General features: G+C 40.5%; 1 protein-coding gene across 1 annotated transcript in view; it reads right to left on the reverse strand.

Annotated features, from left to right (window-relative positions):
• Nucleotides 1-25,273, reverse strand: part of LOC137605292 (NALCN channel auxiliary factor 1) — a 75,308-nt gene that overhangs the window by 34,021 nt on the left and 16,014 nt on the right. The window lies entirely within an intron of this gene.

Below are 25,273 nucleotides of genomic sequence, written 5' to 3' on the forward strand. Positions count from 1 at the left end.
GTTGCACAAGTCAAAGGTGTCTAGTAGTAATGGCCGAAAACACCCAGTGACACCTGGGATATACTGCTGAAGATATGAACCCTGGAAGATGTGAATTCACCAATTTCTCCTGAGTCAGATATCATCATCATCATCATCATCATCATCATCATCATCATCATCATTATCATCATCATCATCATCATCATCATCATCATCATCATCATCATCATCATCATCATCAGGTATTTGCTCACACTTAAAGGGTTGTTTACATCTCATCTTGAGCATCTAAATATGATGCTCAAATTCTTGAATTCGATCAGATGATAAAAGAAATAAAATTCTGAGAAATATTGCAAAGAGCTCGCAAAATAGAGAGAAGACTACAAGCTAATGTAAAATCAGTTAACAAAGATGAATGATGGATTCAAAATATGGAAATAATTGGCTCCAAAAAGATTTCATTATTCAGAATGAAAGACATTCAACACCCTCATTACGCCTAAAATATGCAAATTCTGTTCTGTCAAGAAACATCAATGTAGTGAAAGTATTACCGTTAGATAACAGACTGACAAAAAAAAATAAAAATCCAATGGGTGAATTTATTGATAACAAGCTCGACCCAAAAGCTGCACTCTCTGATAGTCACATTCGTAACACATTTATTTACCCACTCAAGTGGAGCAGTAAGATGCATGACAGAAGACAGGTAGACATTATTTGGTAAGGTCAAGTCCACTGTCGTGGATGGAAGACTCGTTTTTTGGGATGAAAACAGAACTGATACTCACAAGCAAGCAGGGTCAAAACCTGGAAGGCAATCAAACAATACTGGAAAGTCTTGCATGACTGTGAGCAGAATCTGGCAGGAAGAGTAATTTTAGAGTTAATTGCAAAGCTGATGCAGGTTGTAGCAGCACGTGAGCAGAGTTGGTTCTGATGAGCAAGTGGCTAGCTGTCAGGTGAGGGGGGGCAGGTGGAGTGTGCAGATTAAGGCAATTGACCCAACTCTAAATTCCCATAGTCACTATGGCCCCATGTATTGCTTGGAAGTATTCTATGACTGCATTTATTAAATAAAGATGTCCACCGCTCTGTTTGAGATTTTAAAGTCTGCTCTTTTTTCTAATTAGGACTGGCATGAAAAAATAAAGCATTTGTCCGACTGTAGGTCCTATATGATGTGACAAAGGCAAAGGTGACGCAAAAAGCATTTTATTGTTGTTCTAATAACTATTGAGTTAGTAGGTTATCTTTCTTTTGCTTACCCATTATACATACCAAATACTTGTGCTGAATATTGACAACTGTCATTACATAGGATAGCTCCACAATGCTATTGTTTGCAGATACCCTTAGCGTTATTATTTGTGATTTTTACTAATCATATGCTTTACTGCCCAGATACACATGAACCTCTACAGCAGGTCTTACTGATAAATAGACAGAGGGATATTCATAAATGTGTGATCAATGAGCTTGTGAGGCTTATCTGAAAGCAGGAGTACAGACGCAAACATGTAACACCATTCCTGTTTGTCTTCCAACAACGTCCTCTAATAATAAACTTCTTAATTCTTGTACTGAAGTCTATTCTAATTACAAACTGAAAAAGAAATGCACTATGTCATTATCTTGGTGTCCACTAATGCCAATATGTGCCTTCAGGGAGGAAAGACAGAGGGAGAGGGTGGGGGGGGGCATCTTGCTTGTTATGACTCTCACATACACAAATGCCCACCCATGTTTCAGTTCTAAAAATACAGTATGCTTTCACTGTAATAAGAATCAAGTCAGACATAATATCACTGTCACCACTTCTTAAAACATTTTTTAAAGGCATTTAGTTCATAAAATTCAGAGGAAAAAGGAAACTGTCAGATTATGCGACACTAATTAGACTAATATTTGTGGGGAAAATTTAAGTTTGAATAAAGAAAAATTTGAATTGTATGGAAGGTACGAAATTAGACAGAACTCAGAAATGATTCTCACAATGTGAATGGAAACCTTCTCCTAGAATATGAAGTCTCACGAGTATAATTATGAATTTAACAGATATTTAACAAAACATTATTTCCCTAATTCCGTGACATAAAGTGGTTCAGAAGGTGAATCAATCAATCAATATTTCAACAATGGCAGTTTTCTTAAGGACTGAATTCAGCAAATTTAGAAGATGCAAAAATTATATAGAAAAAATTCCCTTCAAACCCGATCAGCATAGTTCCAGCTTCAGTTTGATTGTAGTTTCATATCTGTACAAGAATGTCTTTATTTTATTTTCTAACCAGTACAGGAATAGATCACATCCCTCTGTCGTAAAGAATCTTTTAAATCAATCCTGGATCCTGATACAGATCACCACTACAATCTATAATAGATTACTGTACTTTTATTTCTCCAAAACACATCTTTTTATTCCTTAGACAGACAAACAGACAATAACAAAAAAATAGATAAAAACAGACAAAAAAACACACACACAAAAAAAACCTCCTTGGTGAAGGTTTTTAATTCTGTCTGTTGGAAAACATAATTGAAAAGACAATAATAAGATAACAAGACTGTCTCTTTTTTGAATATTGCAAGCCTGACTACAGGATTTAAGTACTTAAATACAGAAACACACACACTGATGTGCTGCACACATTAACATATAATCACCAAAGTGCACACAGGTGGTCTAACCGGTCACTGATTGAATTTACGGCAGCCAAAGCCCGGTGTGCAGAGCCTTGAGCATCCATGGCCTGTATTAGAGATCCCCGAGGTCTATTAAATCATCCCTGAGTGGATCAGGAAGTCGTTGCCATAGCGACAGAAAATAGAAGGGGGATGATATACGGTGATTTATAGAGAACACAAATGTATTGAAGATGACATCATCAAAAAACCGGAAAAAGTTAAAACTGAGTCTCCCAAGACTGGAGAGAAAAGTGCACATTAATTCTATCTGCAGCAGGTTGTATGAGGGGGTCAGTGGGAGGTGTGCCTACTTTGTATGAAATCGGCTACAGTTTTTAAAAATAGAAATTTTAAATGCTCGACAAGAACATATACACTTCTTTGAACACAGAAAATAAATTAACTCAAAGGCCATCTACACATTGAACTTAAAGTCACATGGCAAAAACAGAGGACCAGTTTTTCCAGAGGATGCTGGAGTGCATCTAGTGGAGAGCTGCACACGTTGTGGTGCAAGGAAACAAAGAGAGATGTTTCCTGTCCTGTTCAACTTACACATTTAATTTCATTCAGCTTCAACTCAGGTCAAATTTGTCACCGTATACTATGCTGTTGTGTAAAACTATGGACAGACAAACTGGACTGCTGTATACTTCTCGTGCAGGGAGCGCGAATGGTAAGGCAGGTACATTCAGTGAAACAATAAAGCAAAGAACCACTCGCAGTGCAGATCACTAAACAATGTATCAAACGAATAACCAATCATTTCACTGCTCTAATGAAATGTCCTAACAGCATTACATATACTGGACTATAAACAGACACTGGATGTCTACAGAAGGAACCTATTGATCTGCAGCAAGAGTGATATCAGCAGAGCAAGGGGAGTTTTCTGACATTTTTTTAATGTTGAAGTCTGTGCTCCCATCTTAAGGGATAGATAGCAAAGATTTGATCCTTTGAGAATTTTCCATATCTAAGAATGTAAAGGACATTTACAGTATACATTTAGATATATTGTCAAAGGAAGATATCTGTTTTAACTGTTTGAGTTCATCAGTGTGGCATGATGGCGTAGTGGGTAGCGCTGTCACCTCACAACAAAAAAGGTTCTCTCTGGTTTCTGTGGCTTCTTCTCACCTCCAAATACATGCAATGTATTTGAATTTATAAGTCCAAATTGACCATGGTTGTGAGTGTGTGTATGAGTAGTTGTATGTCTTTTGTGTGGTGCTGGTGACACGTCCGGGGTGTACCCTGCCTCTCACCAGTAACCAGCTGGGATAGGCTTCAGCAACACGACGAGGCGAGACAATACAGTTGTCTTAGCTTCAAGATAATGGATGAATGGATGGATTTTATCAGATTAGATGTTTACCAAGGCTTTGTGGAAGACAGGAGTAGTGCTTAAAGCCAGACACAATTTATTGTAGATTAGTTATCTCCATAGTATGTTACTTTAAAACTGTTGACATTTTATACCTTGTTTAAAAATGTGAACTGAACTGATTTCTTCATTCGGGAAAAGAAACATCTCACTGCTCAGACCTCAGCAGGGGAGAAGGGTTGATTTACTGGATCTCTTGCGATTTTAATTGAAGACCCCGGAGCTTGGTGATGTTTTCAATTTGTCCTGTTTAACAAAACAGGGTCACAGGTTGTTTTCCACTGCTTTACCAGGCTTTGGTGATGCACTCGTAGAATTACATCTCCATTGCCGCTCAGGAAGCAACACTGACCTTAAACATATTCTATGACAGCTGGATTTTATCATCTTTTGCTTTTAAGTAGATAATTACTGAGAACATATGTTTAGACAGATACTCAGAATCCGGCATAAACATAAGCTGTCCTTGAGCAAGACACTGAACTTTAAATTGTTCTCTATGGGCAGGTTAGCACCTTTATGAAAAGAAATACAGAGAGATATAGAGAACAGCTCAGAGCAATAAAAACACAAATTACTTTTTTGCTGTTCTAACACTGTTCTAACACACTGTAACAGCAAACATGGCAAAAGAGCTTTTCTGACTGACCTCAAAAGAGGTTCACATGCTGATCATGTAAACTAAATGCATTCTCACAACTTATATCTATCGTGACAACTACACACTGTAGAGCTCTTATACTTTAAATTCATTCATTCATCCCTTCATTCATCATCAATACCCACTTTTTCCGCTGTTGTGGGTCACGGGGTTGCTGGAGCCTATCCCTGTGGACTTGGGGCGTGAAGCTCTAATACTGTTCCATAATGTAGAGTGCATGGAAATCACTTTAGTTTTGGTCTAATTAAAGTCAAATAAATGTTACTAAATGAATATTATATGTGATAACTAAAAGCAGACTACTGTACTTCATTTTGTCTATTATTAACACTAAAATAGACACTGGCAGCAAAACCAGACCAATAATAAAAACATAAAGTAGTGGTTCTAAGTGGTTTAGCCATCATCTCCTAATGATTCTTGCTTTTTTAGGCTACTTCACCCCTAAAGTCAGAAAAATGGGCCCTGGCTTAAACATTCTGTTAAAAATATTACCACCAATGGGAGGGGCAGGGGCATTTTGTTAACTTAAAAGTCCTTACATATTAATAAGAAAAAGCTAGCTTGCCACTCAGTAGAGCATAAATCTCGACCAAGGCTCCTTTAATTAAATAAAGTCTTATCCAAAATCAAACTCATAATTCTATAACTACATTTAAATTTAATTTAGTGACATAACCACAGGTTTTTTTTTCCCTTTAACTGTCTTGTGACAGTTGATCAGCTCATTGCTATCTGAGCTATCTTTAGTTGTATTACTGACAATGATTGAATGTAGCATTAAACTTCACTTGCTGCTAACAGGGGGAATTACATTAGTTGTTCCGAAGAAAAACCCACACCTCAACACAAGCGAATGAAACCCTGTAGGGTTTACCAAGACAGGCAGAAGGAGAAAAGAGGAAAGACTCCAGAGCAATGTAGGACAGCGAGAGATGTTAAGTTGGAGGTTAGAAATAACTGGTACAATGCAGGTGACTGAAAAGGAGGTTTAGTGGGGAGGTTGTGGAGCATGGGGACTGCAGAGCTTTGCAGGAGAACATCAATCAACATCAGTCCACTTAGCTGTAATCCCTTCCATCAGACTCCAACAGGACTCCATATTTATGGATAGGAAAGACATGAGCCGGCCCTGCACTGCTGTACACTGCTAACTGCACTTTGCAACATCACTCTCGTGATTGACCCCATGTGTGCATTGCCAAAATTGAATTACCTCCAGTTTCATGCAAGTACTATTAGATCCACCATACTGTGACCGAGGTAGAAAAGGTGATGCTGCTCAATTTTTCTATCAATGTGTCACCGTACAGCTGCTATCTGCCTGCTATTTGTTTTTGCTCTTGACGTTTTGTTTAGTTATTCTCTACTGGTAGTTTCCCATTTAATGATGTTCTACCGGTCATCCTCCTGTGGCTCAGCTGCAGCCATTACAATTGATACAGTCTCTTAACACTGAGGACATAATGCTGAAATGTGACAAAAGGAAATGTCCACTCCAGTTGCCCAAAACAGATTGCCTGACGCAGGATCCATTATCAGCACAATTCACATTACTCCAATCTGTCAAATGCTGACCCAGTATCCATTTATCTCTGTGTTGTGCGTGCATGTTCTTGTACCCTTCCCTCTGTGGTGCTCGGTCTGGCTCGCATTAGAATGTTGACAGACAGTAGATGCTACATGCTGTGGAGATGCACAGAGCGTAGGTTGATGGCTAGGATTACACCACTCAGCTCAGAAAATTCCTCCTTCCATCATTCTGAATGCATGTCAAAGAATTTGTGTTTTGAGAGATACAATGTCTTTCAATATAATTATTTTTATTATATACCTGAGGTGGGTTAACTACCTTTAATGTGATTTTATTTGCATTTTTGATCCAGGCATATCCAGATTGATTGCCATCCAATCAGTTATGGGCCACCCATATGACACTTAGCCATTTAAAATGCTAGTGAGATCTTTTTCAGAATACAGTTTGCTTTCTTCCTGCCTCAGCGGAGCTGTTTGAAAATAACTCATTTAGCTTATGATTTAGCTTCTCATTGCCAAACCACAGGCAGTTTTCTGTCTCCTAACTGGTTTATCAGTAATCAATAGCAATTATGGGATGTACTGTTGAACTGATGAGACCGAGATGTGTCTCAGCCATAGGCCGGGGGTTGGGGGTGGGGGTTCAGCCAAACAGAACTACTGCCAGGTCATCATCATCTCATCCAGAAGGAGTTGTCCCAGTGACACCACTATCCCCCAGAATCACACACAGTGCATATGAATGACTTTTCGGGGAGATCTGATCAGCTGTACGGTCTGCTGTTGAGAAACACATGCAAACACTTGCACACACATCTCCAGTATATGCTCACTCTAGATCGTCATATACGTAATGTATGTACATCATCTATATCATGATACTCTGGAACAAAAGACTTCAGTTGTCACTCAATTATTCCCTGATCCTCCAGAGGGTTCCTTCATGCTATGAAGACAATTAGTAGTCCTGAGTCATTACTGGCTAGAACAGGAGTGTAGGAGTGAAAGCTGCTAAAAACAGCAGCAACAACAACCTGACGTGAAGGTGAAACCTACAGTAGAATACTAATTTTCCAGTGTGAAATAAATTCTGCTCAGTAAAACGTTTAAATTTTAAAAAAAAAACAGTAACCACACCATCCTGAATCTGAGTGAAAATTCATATTGAAAGCGAAGGAGGCTAGATCTCAGACGGTTGCATCCATTGCATGATATATGAAAGTGTTGCCTTGGATACTGTAACAGTACGGTGTCTTGGTTGCATAATACCCTCAAACTTCTCAGGAGCTGTACCAAGCATTTTCCTTTGACTGCAGCTGTGCTGTAGGCTCACATCAAATGTATTAGAAATTCACATAGCAAACTAAGCATTGACGTCACATCTACGTATGTCAACCTGCTGTTTGTACACGTGTCTAAGATGATGAGCGAGTGACATTGGTGTGAAAAGTAAAGCTGGGAACATGAAAATGTACAAAACATTAAAAACATTCACACACATCTTAAACCTGGAAACACAGAAAATCTATGCAATCAGCACAATTGCAAGGTAGGCGTTTCAGATTAGAGTCACCATGTGACAAAATGAGAAATACAGTCACAACCTCCTCTTCTGTCTAAGTTATACATTAAATAATAGCCGGAAAAGTGTTTTCTCACAATGTGATGTCACAGCCAACGTTTGGATATGTAGTGTCAGCACAAAATTACTTTATTCTAATAGATGTTTGTATAAAAACATGTAATGTCTTTGGAAACAAAAGTATAATTGGTTCATCACTGAGATCAATCGGACATTATTATCTAATTTACAAAAATCCTCTTGTCGGAGAAATTGTGTTCTAAGAATGAAATAGATGAACAGATGAACAGAAAAATCTTAAAACACAGCTATAACAGGTGAGGCAATAAAAGACATAAAAATGCCTTTAAGTCAGTCAAACACACAAGTGTTAGGCTGCATAAAACCATTCACTATATGGAAACAATGAATGTAAGACATTGAAAAATCTGTTATTTGCTAATAGGTAAGTACATTTTTGAAAGGTACAACATAAATTAAGTAAAAAAACAAAGAATCCCTACAACAAAGCTCACTGAAGATACCAAAATTCGCAAGTTTGCTGTTTTAGAATGGTAAAGAAAGCCTTTTATGCTACACTGCAATACATACTTGATAATGAGAGACATGAAACAGCAGCATTTTCAAAAACAAACGTCACTCAAGCCACTTCAAATTTGAGATTAGCAGAAGCATTCTGAAGCTAAGATATTTCCTACGAACATGAATAACTGAACTGAGGCACATTTGTTTCTTAGGCAAACATGTCTGGAAAATATCCTACTCTTGTTTTTATTTATTTATATTAATATTCATGGTGTTTCTTTAGACAAATGCATCCAAACATTGCTCCCTACAATGTTTTCATGACTAACTCATCATGACATGTTCTTTCAAAGCTGCAGCATGCAGGTCTTTATGATAAGATTTTTATTTTGAATGAATGATGTCCTCAGGCTTAAAGCCTTTAATTCACACAGTGTTAGCACTAATTATGAAGAACAATCACTCACACACACAATGCACTTGGGTTTATCTATACATGTGTAATCAACATGCAGACCTTGGTCCCTGCTCACTCTGTTGTTTCGTCTGGTCTTATAGTGAGAAGAGAAGAGTTTTATGTTCCCCTTTGGGTTGATAAGCTCAATAAAGCATCAATCACAGCTTGTGTGCATCAGTCAACTCCCTACTCCACTCTCTGTGGAAAACTTTATTCATGGACTGGCAAGACATTGTTACATGGGGGACGCAGAAAATAAGGCAAAGTGTTTCATCTGTGTATTTTCGTGCTTGTGTTTGTAGTTATTTGTTTCAAGAATGTGTTACAGACGAAACTGTGGATCAAAACTATTGTCACCTGTATAGAGACCTGGTCAGGATCTTCTGTGTTTGCATAACCCCTCAAATTCACAGAAGGTTACATAATTTACACTCCCTCTATTGTGTTATGAGTCATCATCAAGCTATCTTTCTTTTTTGTCATTGACTGCTAACAAGCTTGGTATTGAGAGAAGACACTCTCTGCTCAAAATAGCAGCGAGGGTTTAATTAGATTACACTGAATTAAATCAAATGATAATAATAAGAAATTACAATCTACAAATGATGAACAAAAAGGTCCATATATTTATGGCATCAAATGAACCGTTGCAGGGGGATGTAAAAGGCCTCTCTATGAATGTGCCTATGTGAGAAAGTAATCACAGACTCCAGCCTTAAAAAAAAGTAAAAATCAGTGACATTTAAGAGTTCATAGGGTTCATCTGCATTGAGGAAACTTGTTTGACATGAGCTTCAGTGCAGCGTATGTTCATTTATATATAAAAGTCCTACCATGAGAGATAAAAGTATAGTTGAGGTGCAGTATGTTTATAGATGATCTATTGTCTATGTTCGCATTGTGGGGTATTACTGTGTGTGAATTCATATTCCACTGGATCAAACTTTACCTGTGTGTGTGGGATTCTACTGGTCTGACAAATGCCCAAACTCCATATTTCACATTAACATTACATACTAGAAAAAAAACTATGCTCTCTTTCTGCATCCAGTTTTGGTTTGTGGCGAATGAGTCCAGTCCAGTCTTTACTAGTCTTGATACTGTACTTGTTGGGAGGTGGAGACCATCGGAAATAAGCTGGTACAGTAAGTAATGACTGCGCCGACCACAATGACACCGAGGAGCCTTGAGCTACAGTGTGCTCACTCAGAGCATAGCACAGTCTCTAATTAACTAATGAAATATTAACCACCTCCTCATTCTCCTTCCATTCTGTCTGCCTCATTTTCCATTTTTCCTCCATGTTTTCCATTAACCATCCTCTCTACTTCCATGTTCCACAGATTATTCATGTCCGAGAATGAATAGATCAAACCTCTGCTACATAGGGTAAAAATATAAGCTGCGTGTGTGCGTGCCCTGTTCTCAATTTCCATGACATTTAACATCATAGTTTCATTACTTTGAGGGACAAAATCCTGACATTTAAAAATGTGAAACAGTTTAAAATGAATAGTGCTAGAGCACAAAAGGTATTGTGTATGTTTGTGTATGTGTGTGTGTGTGTGTGTGTGTGTGTGTGGGTGTGTGTGTGTGTGTGTGTGCGCCCCCGCTCTCCCCCAGTTCACACACAGACATACATACATACACACACACACACACACACACACACACACACACACACACACACACACACACACACACACACACACACACACACACACACACACACACACACACACACATAATCACACACGTACATACAGAAACCCACACTGAACGACCATTGGGTCCACATGTTGCTGTGATATTGGCATCTTTACTTTGGTTCTATCAATAACGCTCTGTAACAGCCCAGAGGGCCAGGACCCCACGCTGGTTTCCCAGGAGCCTGATCTATACAGAGGTTGTCTTCTGGACCACTGGATCCAGCAGGGGCTCAATTTGATGAAGCGGTCTGAACAATAGTAGACTACATTCTATTGTAACGCTCTCAAAAGAAAGTTCCAGGTCAGCAGAGCTGGGCTGGTTTTAATACATAGCTTAGCGAACTATCAATCATCTCATAGCGGTGATGCCAAACTGTCAAAACTCCACTCAGTAGAAGTTAAGCTAACTAAAAATATTTGGAAAAAGTAGTTTTAACTACATTGGAAAAAATTTCAACTTCATAATTTATGTGATATACATCAATATAAAACGTCACGTCGCTAAAAGCAACATACACAAACATAAACTAGTGCAGACAGATCACTCTTGTCATATCTTCATAGTCTTGATTTCTTGATATATCACCTGATTGTTATAAATCATTTGGATAATGTAGCCGCAAGAGGACACAAGCCAGTGTCTTATTGTGCCGGTCCCAAGCCCGGATAAATACAGAGGGTTGCGTCAGGAAGGGCATCCGGCGTAAAACTTTTGCCAAATCAAAGATGCGAATCAAACCTATGACTTCCATACCGGATCGGTCGAGGCCTGGGTTAACAACGACCGCCATCGGCGCTGTTGACCTACAGGGCGCCGGTGGAAATTGGATTACTGTTGGTCGAAGAAGGAGAGGAGGAAAGTGCGTTCGCACGAAGAAAGAGAAGAGGAACACCAAGAGTATAGGACTGAGAGTAGGGACGTTGAATGTTGGAACTATGACAGGAAAAGGTAGAGAGTTGGTTGACATGATGCAGAGGAGGAAGGTAGACATACTGTGTGTCCAGGAGACCAGGTGGAAAGGTAGCAAGGCTAGAATTTTAGGAGCAGGGTTCAAGTTGTTCTATCATGGTGTAGATGGGAAGAGAAATGGAGTAGGAGTTATCTTGAAGGAGGAGTTTGTTAGGAATGTCCTGGAGGTAAAAAGAGTGTCAGATAGAGTGATGAGTCTGAAGCTAGAAATAGAAGGTGTGATGTTCAATGTTGTTAGCGGGTATGCTCCACAGGTAGGATGTGAGCTGGAGGAGAAGGAGAAATTCTGGTCGGACCTTGATGAAGTGATGCAGAGCATGCCTAGAAGTGAGAGAGTTGTCATTGGAGCAGACTTCAATGGACATGTTGGTGCAGGAAACAGAGGTGATGAGGAGGTGATGGGCAGGTTTGGTATCCAGGAGAGGAACGCAGAAGGACAGATGGTAGTTGACTTTGCAAAAAGGATGGAAATGGCTGTAGTGAATACTTTCTTCCAGAAGAGGCAGGAACATAGAGTGACCTATAAGAGTGGCGGTAGGAGCACACAGGTAGACTACATCTTGTGTAGACGGTGTAACCTGAAAGAGATCAGTGACTGCAAAGTAGTGGTAGGTGAGAGTGTAGCCAAACAGCATAGGATGGTGATGTGTAGGATGACTCTGGTGGTGAGGAAGATCAAGAGGGCAAAGGCAGAGCAGAAGACAAAATGGTGGAAGCTGAAAAAGGAAGAGTGTTGCATGACTTTTAGGAAGGAGTTAAGACAGGCTCTGGGTGGTCAGGAGGTGCTTCCAGATGACTGGACAACTACAGCTAATGAGATCAGGGAGACAGGTAGGAGAGTACTTGGTGTGTCATCTGGACGGAAAGTAGATAAGGAGACTTGGTGGTGGAATGAGGAGGTACAGGAGTGTATACAGAGAAAGAGGTTAGCCAAGAGGAAGTGGGACACTGAGAGGACTGAGGAGAGTAGACAGGAGTACAGGGAGATGCAGCGTCAGGTGAAGGTAGAGGTAGCAAAGGCCAAACAAGAAGCTTATGATGACTTGTATGCTAGGTTGGACAGTAAGGAGGGAGAGACTGATCTATACCGGTTGGCAAGACAGAGAGATAGAGATGGGAAGGACGTGCAGCAGGTTAGGGTGATTAAGGATAGGGATGGAAGTCTATTGACAGGTGCCAGTAGTGTGATGGGAAGATGGAAAGAGTACTTTGAAGAGTTGATGAACGTGGAAAATGAGAGGGAACAAAGACTAGAAGAGGTGACTGTTGTGGACCAGGATGTAGCAAAGATTAGTCAGGATGAAGTGAGGAGGGCATTGAAGAGGATGAAGAGTGGAAAGGCAGTCGGTCCTGATGATATACCTGTAGAGGTATGGAAGTGTCTAGGAGAGGTGGCAGTAGAGTTTCTGACTGGGTTGTTCAACAGGATCTTAGATAGTGAGAAGATGCCTGAGGAATGGAGGAGAAGTGTGCTGGTGCCCATTTTTAAGAACAAGGGAGATGTGCAGAGTTGTGGCAACTACAGAGGAATAAAGCTGATGAGCCATACAATGAGGTTATGGGAGAGAGTAGTGGAAGCTAGACTAAGGGCAGAAGTGAACATTTGTGAGCAGCAGTATGGTTTCATGCCAAAAAAGAGTACTACAGATGCAGTATTTGCTTTGAGGATGTTGATAGAGAAGTACAGAGAAGGCCAGAGGGAGCTGCATTGTGTTTTTGTAGATCTAGAGAAAGCTTATGACAGGGTGCCCAGAGAGGAACTGTGGTATTGTATGAGGAAGTCTGGAGTGGCAGAGAAGTATGTTAGAACGGTGCAGGACATGTATGAAGACTGTAAGACAGTGGTGAGGTGTGCTGTAGGTGTGACAGAGGAGTTCAAGGTGGAGGTGGGACTGCATCAGGGATCAGCTCTGAGCCCCTTCTTGTTTGCCATGGTGATGGACAGGCTGACAGACGAGGTTAGACAGGAATCTCCATGGACTATGATGTTTGCAGATGACATTGTGATCTGTAGTGAGAGCAGGGAACAGGTGGAGGAGAAGCTAGAGAGGTGGAGGTTTGTCCTGGAAAGGAGAGGAATGAAGGTTAGCCGCAGTAAGACAGAGTACATGTGTGTGAATGAGAGGGACCCAAGTGGAAGAGTGAGGTTAGAGGGAGAAGAGATCAAGAAGGTTCAGGATTTTAAGTACTTAGGCTCAACAGTCCAGAGCAATGGAGAGTGTGGAAAAAAGGTGAAGAAGCGTGTACAGGCAGGATGGAACGGGTGGAGGAAAGTGTCAGGTGTGATGTGTGATAGAAGAGTTTCAGCTAAAATGAAAGGAAAGGTGTACAAAACTGTGGTTAGACCAGCGATGTTGTTTGGTCTAGAGACAGTGTCACTGAAGAAAAGACAGGAGACAGAGCTGGAGGTAGCAGAGATGAAGATGCTGAGGTTCTCTCTGGGAGTGACCAGGAAGGATAGGATCAGGAATGAGTACATCAGAGGGACAGCACATGTTAGAGGTCTTGGAGATAAAGTCAGAGAGGCCAGACTGAGATGGTTTGGACATGTCCAGAGGAGAGATAGTGAATATATTGGTAGAAGGATGCTGAGTTTTGAACTGCCAGGCAGGAGGCCTAGAGGAAGACCAAAGAGGAGGTTTATGGATGTAATGAGGGAAGACATGAAGGTAGTTGGTGTGAGAGAAGAGGATTCAAAGGACAGGGCTAGATGGAGGAAATTGATTCGCTGTGGCGCCCCCTGAAGGGAAAAGCCGAAAGGAAAAGAAGAAGTTATAAATCATTTGGATAATTTGGGAAAAATCTCGATTTTTAAATGCAATGTTAAAGGCAGTGGATCTGTACCATAATAAAACCTCTGTGGGTAATGCACAAATAATGATTCCAGTTAGCTTTTTCTGAATAGCATATCATGCATTCTGTTAACACTTGTAAATGAACAGAAATAATACCTAAGATTACTGACCTAAAATATAATTTTACCTGACCTTTTGTGACCCAAAACTGTTCATAGTTTCTGCAGTTTCTGCTCTAAGACTCTTTACCCTTTAATTTGATTCAGCCCAGTCCAAGTTCAGCCCTGGAAACAAATATTAAGGCTACTGGATTTGTAATAATATTTGATGGATCCAGGTATATATTTGGTTCCCCTCCAAAGTTCTACCCACATTTTACTTCTTTGGAGCAGCTCAGTGCAAAGGGGTCCAGGTAATGCTGGGGAATGACAGGGAAGATGTAGAAAATGCAGGACGTGATAAAGTGTTGCTGGTGAAAGTCAACGCACACAATTATGACTGCAGAGGACACAGTGGAGGGAATACAGGTGAATGGCATAACAACTACAAACACAGATACACAAGGAGAGGGAATGGGCAGAAGGCTCAAGAGCGATTTGGGAAATAATTGGTCAATACTATCCAATAGCACAGCGACACACCTTCACTGACAGGCTATCACGTTGCTGCTGCCTTTTTTGCCTTCCACTCACTTGTCCTGTAGTTCTTCAATGCTGCATGACATCCTTTACCACAAGTCTTCAAAGATTCACCAACTTCCTCATTCTTCTGCATAGCAATGGGTCATCAGCCCCCACCACCAGTGTCTGAACTCTGGGGGCGGGCATGGAAGCCCTGAAGAGTCCAACAAACACAAAACACTTTGTGACACCTACAACTTCCAGACATATCAATTGTCACGTATATTATTTAATGTAATAAATATCATTGACTTCCACCACAAGCCTCTCCTGATTTAATGCTGACTAAAATGGATTTCTTGCATGTATTTTTGACCTCTATTCAATTATTGACAAGAGGCAGGTGGGTATGAATATTTTTGTGGCCAATTTCTAAATGATGTGATGCGAATTAGGGATCAGATATTGATTCGAGAGCAAGTTGCTCAACATTAATTGCTGTTTCTCACAATTTCAAATAATGATTATACACATTACATAGGATACTCAGTGACGGAGCTCCTGGTTGTCGTCCCTAAAATGCAGACAGAAGAAGAGAGCAGACAAGAGCAAGACAAAAGAATGGAAAAGTGAATGAAGTTAAACGTATGACTATAACACATTAGTATTTGATGACTACGACACATTGGTTCTACAAACAGAAACATACATATGCAGTGTAAATGTTGATTTAAGCATTAAGTTACAGGTATTTTGGTATTATTATCACATTACACTACTCAGTGCATTTATTTTAGTTCTTTTTTGTACGTTTTATTTTTATTTTGTGAGACATGCCACTATTTCTATCTGTACTTCATTTCATAAGTAATTCATAACATTAATTTCTGCATATTTCATTAAGTACAGGTAGTTACTACGCTGTTCGCACATTAAAACTTTTACTGATATTATCCTAACCTACAGGTTTTTATTGAAATTTTAATGCCATTAAAACAATTTAATAAAACACGGTTTGGTCTTCTGTCACACACTTGGCAAAACCATAAACCACAAAATATTTGTTAACACCATACTTGTCATTAATTTCAGCAGCGGAGCAATTCATTCTCCCACTTGCTGAATGCCAATTCAAGGGCACATCAAACAGGTGCTGTGCAACAGAAGTTACAGTCAGACACAGCCTCGCCGGGGGTGTAGCTAAAGCAGCTGTTTAGGGAACACCTCATCTACAGAGGCTGGTGGGCTTGTCTTGTGAAGGAAAGGTCACTTACATCATTATTTATTTATTTAGGTTCTTTTCTGATAGGAAAGTAACAAATGTCCTATTAGTTTTTCTAAGTGGAGGACACATGCTTCTAACTATTATTTTGCTACAGAAGGTTTAAGTTCTTTAAAGAATGCCCAATATGTATATAAATTATGTGCTGAGGATGGAGCAGGAGGGCAAGAGGAAGACCAAAGAGAAGGTGGATGGATGTAGAGAGGGTAGACATGAGGTTAGAGAGGTGGATGAAGAGATGGGGCGATAGGAAAAATAGAAAATGAAACTAGACAATTAAAACCATTAATTCATATCTTTGACACACTTGCTGATTCCTTGCACTTCTTTGTTTCCCTCTGTAAATAAAACATATCTTCACTTTAACCATGTCTGTGTTTCGTTGTCTTTATTTAAATGAGTTTACAGACATTGTTCCACAATACCCTACCCCCTACTCTGTGTCCTGGGACACTGCTATAGCTGACCTTTCCATTAAAAATGCCCACACAAATTAGTGTTTTAAAAAAAGTAGCACTATTATTACACAGGGTTTTATGACCTTCAGAATCTACATCAATGGTTAGAATTAAGCAGAGTTTGCATGTTCTCCCCGTCTCTGCGTGGCTTCTCTCCAGGTTCTCCGGCTTCCATCCACCTCCAAAAACATGCACTTCAGGTGAATTGATCCATCCAATTTGTCCGATGGTGTGAGGGTGTGCGTGTGTGTGGTTGCTTGTCTTCCATGTAGCTCCGCAGTGCAATGGCGTTGTGCTCGGGGTTTACCTCGTCTCTCGACCGCAGGTTGTTAGGCTCCAGCAATCCCAAAACCCATCGTAAGCGAAACAAGCAGTAGATAATGAATGATTGAATGTTAGTAATGGATTTCAAATAATGTACCAGTTCCTGTTTTTGTTCAAATGTACATTGTGAGATATTGTCATTCTTTTCCTAAGTGTTCTCAAAAAAGAATTATTCACAGTAGAAAAGAACAATCACAGTGAAGCCAGTGTCCTGGAAGGTAGAAGAGATTGTGTATGGTGGTGCTCCCTGGCCTGACTGGATGTACTCAACATTCCTCTTAGATGCAGCACGAAGTGGGAGGGCCGTCCAAAGAGGAATGTTTATCTAAGGATAAACCCATAAACACAGGATGAAGCATCTGATGACGAGAGGAAACACTGTGTTTGATGTAGCCCTTTTGAGGCTATTGAATCTCTGACTGCTCATCAAAAAATGTGTTTATAAAAGCAGACGGCATTCATTTTTGCTTATTTAAGTTGATTTGTGTTTAAACTGTTATGGATGAAGAGCTGCACACCTTCAACATTTCAGCAAAGTAATGAACAGCAGTGCCCTGCTGTTGTGTCAAACACTTTTCAGACTATGAGCTCCATAAAATCTGATTGTTGTTGCAATTGTTATTAACCATTATTGACAAAGTCCACTTGAGAAGTTTGTGTGGCTGCACTATAAACTTATACCAGCTTCTACGTCGACAGCAGACATCATATCATATCATATCATATCATATCATATCATATCATGTCATGTCATGTCATGTCATGTCATGTCATATCCTATCATATCATATCATATCATATTGTATCATATCGTGTCATATTATATGTCATATATCATTCAAGTTACATCAGTTATATCAAGTGTATCTTTTAATATGCCGCTCTGCATGAATTGTTTGTTCATGTTACTCCAATTAAACAGTTAAGTTAAACTGTCTTTGACTATCCAAATATGATACATTCTTAACTATCTGTCTAAAAACCTATTTCATCCTTATTTATATCAACAGAGGTAAACTACATATAAAACAGAGGTAAACTACATATAGAAACATCTTAATGCTACAACAGCACGGTAAAAAGAAGAACACAAAACTAAGTTTTGTACTTGCAGGTAGTATTTAGTTCAGGGCTTTTCTATTGGACTGCAATAGCTTTAGGTTTGTATGTGTAATAAAGAGGAAGCCGAGTTTATATTCCATATGTTTTACTGCATAAACTCTAATCAGAGATTTATGATGCAATTTAAAAAGGCTGAGAAAACAATGCTATTTAGCCACCTAAGAATGCATTACTCAAGCTTCAAATGCAGGGCTCTTCATTATCACGGTGACTGTTTAAGGCACTTAGCCTTGTGAGAGATAATCCAAAAGGAGCAATAATAAATCCAAAGGGATTTAACATTTGATTCAAACCCTTGCCAAGTCTTTAAACCCAGCTCACATTAGCATGACATTGCTTAATAACAAGCCAATCAAGAAAGTCCAGCAAGACCCAAGGAGGACTGGCTGACACTGCTTTCCCCTGTTACTCAGTAAGGAACACCTGGGATGAACAAAATCTACCTTTCATCACAAAGGCTGATAGCATCAGGCTTCAGAGAGGACACACTGACATAGGAAATAACATACACAGGTGCACAGCTGACACTGATTGTGTGTGTGTGTGCGTGCATGCGTGTGTGTGTGTGTGTGTGTGTGTGTGTAACAGAGAGAGAGAGAGAGAGAGAGAGAGAGAGAGAGAGAGAGAGAGAGAGCGAGAGAGAGAGAGTTCAAAGGAACACTCCCAAGTAGAGCTCCACATCGACACACACACATACACGGGCGGCAGCTAAGTGGGAAGCCTTGCAGCAGCTGCAGGTGTGATACGTGACTAAATACAGCTGTTCCAATATTATCTTTCACAAAACACTGCATATATTGTGGAACAGTGTGACCCTCAGACTAATTCTAGTGAGTATAGAGATTATAGCAGTATTAGTGTAACTGCTCTGAACCAATCAGAACATAGTTTACAAATTAAACCTGAGATGTATAGAGAGACTCTTACAGGTGTCATCCCTGAAGTACAGACAGAGAGACTAAAAAAAAAATCTGCATTTATTTGTCTGTTTGTTTGTTTGTTTTTTTGTTTATATGTTTGCTTGTGAGGCAATGTTACTGGTGCCTGTTATTTTTTTTTAATTATAGCTATAAGTATAGCTTGGGTTAATGCGTTCCAGGAATCAAACGCGAATAACGAATTCCACAATAGAGCGACAAACTATTTATCTTATTATTTACAGTAATTTGAACATTTATGAACCCTCCCCATACTGATATTAAACCAGCTTCTATCTGTATTACCTTTTCCCACACTCTTATCGACCGTTTAAAGCACTTTTGTGTCTCACGTAAGTCCGAGACTCACGGAACGAAGTGCACTCCCGGATGCCGTCAGCCAATAGAGTGTGCGTATGGTATCACGTGACTGCCTACCAAAAATCTGCAATGAGGTGAAGTCGCAAGCTTTGATGCGTGAATGCGCAAGGGCGCACTGTAGATAGATAGATAGAGATAATTTTAATTTTCTCCATTAAATATAGATGAAACTGATATGACACATACTGAAGACGAATGTTCCAAATTCCCTTGTACTGCAGGATTAAGTATTCTATCTTGAATGCATTAACCTTTGTTAATTAAGTGAAAGTGAAAGTTTTCAGTGGTCCATTTATAGAACCTCTCTGACTGAATTATCTTAAAGACAGCTGTTCAAAATTTAAAAAGGAGGAGGAAAAGCATACATTTAATGAACACAGTCCATGCTTAAAGTCAAATATCTTCCCTATGGTAATAACACTTGCATCCTACTTAAAGTTACCCACGGAGTCTTATAACTTAGGTTTAGACATAAAGGGCTCCCTTTGCACTACATTTAATTTCCTACCCTATATATTATGTAGTTCACTATAGTTTCTCACTTCTTCTCAACGGTTAATCTTCTTCTATCCTCATTCCCTCTCATTGGAACAAGCAGTGGGAAATGATGAAACTTGTAGCCTCATTGAGACATCCACATCTTGAATCATTCCCGATTTCAGTCATCAATTCCTGACGAGTAATAGTTCATCCTTTCATTCACTCCTATCAATTCCAGTCATTCAAAAAACAAGTATTTGCGCTCATATATTCGCATACATACTTATTATTACTTCTTCGTCTTCTTTTCCTTTCGGCTTTTCCCTTCAGGGGTCGCCACAGCGAATCAATTTCCTCCATCTAGCCCTGTCCTTTGAATCCTCTTCTCTCACACCAACTACCTTCATGTCTTCCCTCATTACATCCATAAACCTCCTCTTTGGTCTTCCTCTAGGCCTCCTGCCTGGCAGTTCAAAACTCAGCATCCTTCTACCAATATATTCACTATCTCTCCTCTGGACATGTCCAAACCATCTCAGTCTGGCCTCTCTGACTTAATCTCCAAAACCTCTAACATGTGCTGTCCCTCTGATGTACTCATTCCTGATCCTATCCTTCCTGGTCACTCCCAGAGAGAACCTCAGCATCTTCATCTCTGCTACCTCCAGCTCTGTCTCCTGTCTTTTCTTCAGTGACACTGTCTCTAGACCAAACAACATCGCTGGTCTCACCACAGTTTTGTACACCTTTCCCTTCATTTTAGCTGAAACTCTTCTATCACACATCACACCTGACACTTTCCTCCACCCGTTCCATCCTGCCTGTACACGCTTCTTCACCTCTTTTCCACACTCTCCATTGCTCTGGACTGTTGACCCAAGGTACTTAAAATCCTCCACCTTCTTGATCTCTTCTCCCTGTAACCTCACTCTTCCACTTGGGTCCCTCTCATTCACACACATGTACTCTGTCTTACTGCGGCTAACCTTCATTCCTCTCCTTTCCAGGACAAACCTCCACCTCTCTAGCTTCTCCTCCACCTGTTCCCTGCTCTCACTACAGATCACAATGTCATCTGCAAACATCATGGTCCATGGAGATTCCTGTCTAACCTCGTCTGTCAGCCTGTCCATCACCATAGCGAACAAGAAGGGGCTCAGAGCTGATCCCTGATGCAGTCCCACCTCCACCTTGAACTCCTCTGTCACACCTACAGCACACCTCACCACTGTCTTACAGTCCTCATACATGTCCTGCACTGCTCTAACATACTTCTCTGCCACTCCAGACTTCCTCATACAATACCACAGTTCCTCTCTGGGCACCCTGTCATAAGCTTTCTCCAGATCTACAAAAACACAATGCAGCTCCCTCTGGCCTTCTCTGTACTTCTCTATCAACATCCTCAAAGCAAATACTGCATCTGTAGTACTCTTTTTTGGCATGAAACCATACTGCTGCTCACAAATGTTCACTTCTGCCCTTAGTCTAGCTTCCACTACTCTCTCCCATAACTTCATTGTATGGCTCATCAGCTTTATTCCTCTGTAGTTGCCACAACTCTGCACATCTCCCTTGTTCTTAAAAATGGGCACCAGCACACTTCTCCTCCATTCCTCAGGCATCTTCTCACTATCTAAGATCCTGTTGAACAACCCAGTCAGAAACTCTACTGCCACCTCTCCTAGACACTTTCATACCTCTACAGGTATATCATCAGGACCGACTGCCTTTCCACTCTTCATCCTTTTCAATGCCCTCCTCACTTCATCTTGACTAATCTTTGCTACATCCTGGTCCACAACAGTCACCTCTTCTAGTCTTTGTTCTCTCTCATTTTCCACGTTCATCAACTCTTCAAAGTACTCTTTCCATCTTCCCATCACACTACTGGCACCTGTCAATAGACTTCCATCCCTATCCTTAATCACCCTAACCTGCTGCACATCCTTCCCATCTCTGTCTCTCTGTCTTGCCAACCGGTATAGATCAGTCTCTCCCTCCTTACTGTCCAACCTAGCATACAAGTCATCATAAGCTTCTTGTTTGGCCTTTGCTACCTCTACCTTCACCTTACGCTGCATCTCCCTGTACTCCTGTCTACTCTCCTCAGTCCTCTCAGTGTCCCATTTCCTCTTGGCTAACCTCTTTCTCTGTATACACTCCTGTACCTCCTCATTCCACCACCAAGTCTCCTTATCTACTTTCCGTCCAGATGACACACCAAGTACTCTCTTAGCTGTCTCCCTGATCACATTAGCAGTAGTTGTCCAGTCATCTGGAAGCACCTCCTGACCACCCAGAGCCTGTCTTAACTCCTTCCTAAAAGTCATGCAACACTCTTCCTTTTTCAGCTTCCACTATTTCGTCTTCTGCTCTGCCTTTGCCCTCTTGATCTTCCTCATCACCAGAGTCATCCTACACAGCACCATCCTATGCTGTTTGGCTACACTCTCACCTACCACTACTTTGCAGTCGCTGATCTCTTTCAGGTTACACCGTCTACACAAGATGTAGTCTACCTGTGTGCTCCTACCTCCATTCTTATAGGTCACTCTATGTTCCTGCCTCTTCTGGAAGAAAGTATTCACTACAGCCATTTCCATCCTTTTTGCAAAGTCAACTACCATCTGTCCTTCTGCGTTCCTCTCCTGGATACCAAACCTGCCCATCACCTCTGTTTCCTGCACCAACATGTCCATTGAAGTCTGCTCCAATGACAACTCTCTCACTTCTAGGCATGTTCTGCATCACTTCATCAAAGTCACATACTTATTATTACTAAGTAATAGTAAAAGTTTAGATGAACATATCAGATAAACCTCTTTAGAACTACAGTACTGTATCTGAATGATGGCCAATAGGATTGGGAACAGAAGTGTGTGGACTGCAATCAAATTGTATCAACTACATTACTACATGGACATTTTATGCTGCCATACTGTACATGTCATTTTTCTACTGCTGCTGTGAGCACTTGTATTTGCAAATAAAAAATACACACACACACACACACACACACACACACACACACACACACACACACACACGCACACATACTCATGCAGCTATAACTCATAACTTGCCTATATAACTATAACTCACACAGTAAAAGTGGCTAAAATAAATATAATTTTTAATTTGACCTGGATGCTGAAAAGTGATTGAAGACAAGAGGATTACATCCATCTCATGAATGAGTGGATGAATGAATGAATGACTGAATGAATGAATGAATGAATGAATGACCATTTGTAATGGATGTAAACTGAGTACATTCTAAAGTGACTGCTTATACATAGCTGACGTGGCAGTATGCTGCTGTAACAAGTGCACCACTCAGCAGGTGAGCATAGTAAAAAACACATCATCATCAAGCTAACTCTGCATGACTAAGTGAACCTGCTTGCTCCTTCATTTACCTCTACGAGAGGAAAAAACTATTATTTCATGTCATTAAGGTGTCTGTGAGCAAAAACTCTCTCAGGCTGGTGAGGCTATAAGATTGTTTTTGTTTCATAAAGGAGACAACTGAATCTCCACAGCCGGACCCAAATATCAAGAAGACATCTGTTAATAAAGTTACAGCAGCCCAGCGCTTCACATCACATTTCAGACTTTATCAACTTTCTTAATCTCTCTGCATTTATTCTTTAATCTTCAGCCCCTGGCTTCACCCCCCATCCCCACTATCTCCTCCTCTCTATGCACACAAGCTCACAAAGTCAACAGAAAAACAACATTGTCTCAACCCAAAGGCAAAATCCTAAAAATCTATCCATTTCAACTGCAACTAAAACTCAGCTGGTGAGGCTGATATTTTTTAACTGGTAATACAGCTAGAATGCTGCATAATACAAATCAGACACCTCCTTTCCTCCAGTAAAAAAGAACTACAATAGCAGCCAGATTCCATTCCAGGTACCAAATGTTCGCTCCTTGAGCATTGATTGGTTTGTCTCAGCCTCTGACCCACCAAATGTACTCCCTGTCTCTGTCTCTCTCCGTCTCTGTTGGTTCTTCTGCAGAAAAATGCCAGATCTGCGTCACCAAGGACACAAGAGACAATTCTGATGCAGCTATCACTGTCTGCAGTCTTTTTATTTCTTTCACGTTTTGCTACATCTTTCAACACTGCTGAATTTTTCAATAAAAAACATTCCATTCATGGGGAAATCATCCTGGCCTACAACATCTTGTCTGTTTAAGATCTGCAACTGACAGTAGCGAAACATGGCCGACTTTGAAACAGTCCTAATGCTGTGTTGGATTGCCTTACCATATCTTCATTTTTATGCACAGCAGAGGTGATTTACACTGCTTTCGAACAGTCCTCTCCCTGATAAACAACTGGTAGAACACCTTTATTTTGTGTAAGCATAAAGTAAATGATTATGCTATGTGCTACAACCTGATTAGCTGAGATGAGAAATCAGACAGAAGTAGTCTGGCTGCAGAAGACCATATCCCCCTCTGACCCACTTCTCCCATTGGCTCTTATTCTGCTCTCTGAATATAGTGGTGGCAAACAATTTAGATTGACTTAGCTTGACAAAACAGCATCAAGAGTTCGGTTAAGAAATGGCAATACAAATATGATCAATTCGATTAAATCAGAGGAACGAGAGAAAAGACGCATGCAGCTATACACCACCAGCATCTGCGGTTACAACGGCAGTGGTAGACCCTGTATTGTTGTGGCTTTCACCCAGTGAAACAGTCTACATCACATCTTTCATTCAATTTCAGCCCATTTCATGTTACCATGGCAACTTGTCTCTTCCTTCCTTCTAACTATTCTTTATTTCCACCTTTTTCTCTCATCCATCCTGCCTTCCTCCAGCATAAGATGCATCATATAGTGTGTCTATAAATAGAATGAAGAGGTTATTTAATGAAAATGTGTGCAGCAACACATCATTCCTGTCATCATGGAAATCACATATTCCTTATCCTTCCTCAACTTTTTAGTAGTGTTTCCTTTAAGTTCAGCGCTCATAGAGTTTTATCTAATTTTACCTTCATGAACAACAAAACTCAACACTGAGGAGAATGTGTGCAAGAAATGAGCCAAACTTAAACCCAGGAGGAGCTCTCTCTCTCTCTCTCTCTCTCTCTCTCTCTCTCTCTCTCTCTCTCTCTCTCTCTCTCTCTCTCTATTGCTCTCTCTCTCTCTCTCTCTCTCTCTCTCTCTCTCTCTCATTTGAGCCGGTGGTTGCAGCTTCTTAGGCGGCTGTGGCAGTCTATGATGCTGCGGCCCAGGCTCCGAGGCCGCATCGTTGTGGCCCTCCGACTCCATTCCCCGCTGGGCCGCCGACGGCAGACCCAGAGCCACAGAATATCACTCAGGATACAGGTGACCGCACAAACTGTCAGTCTCTGTGGTGGATTCCA

This window comes from Antennarius striatus, chromosome 12 (assembly GCF_040054535.1).
Source record: "Antennarius striatus isolate MH-2024 chromosome 12, ASM4005453v1, whole genome shotgun sequence".
Classification (NCBI taxonomy): domain Eukaryota; kingdom Metazoa; phylum Chordata; class Actinopteri; order Lophiiformes; family Antennariidae; genus Antennarius; species Antennarius striatus.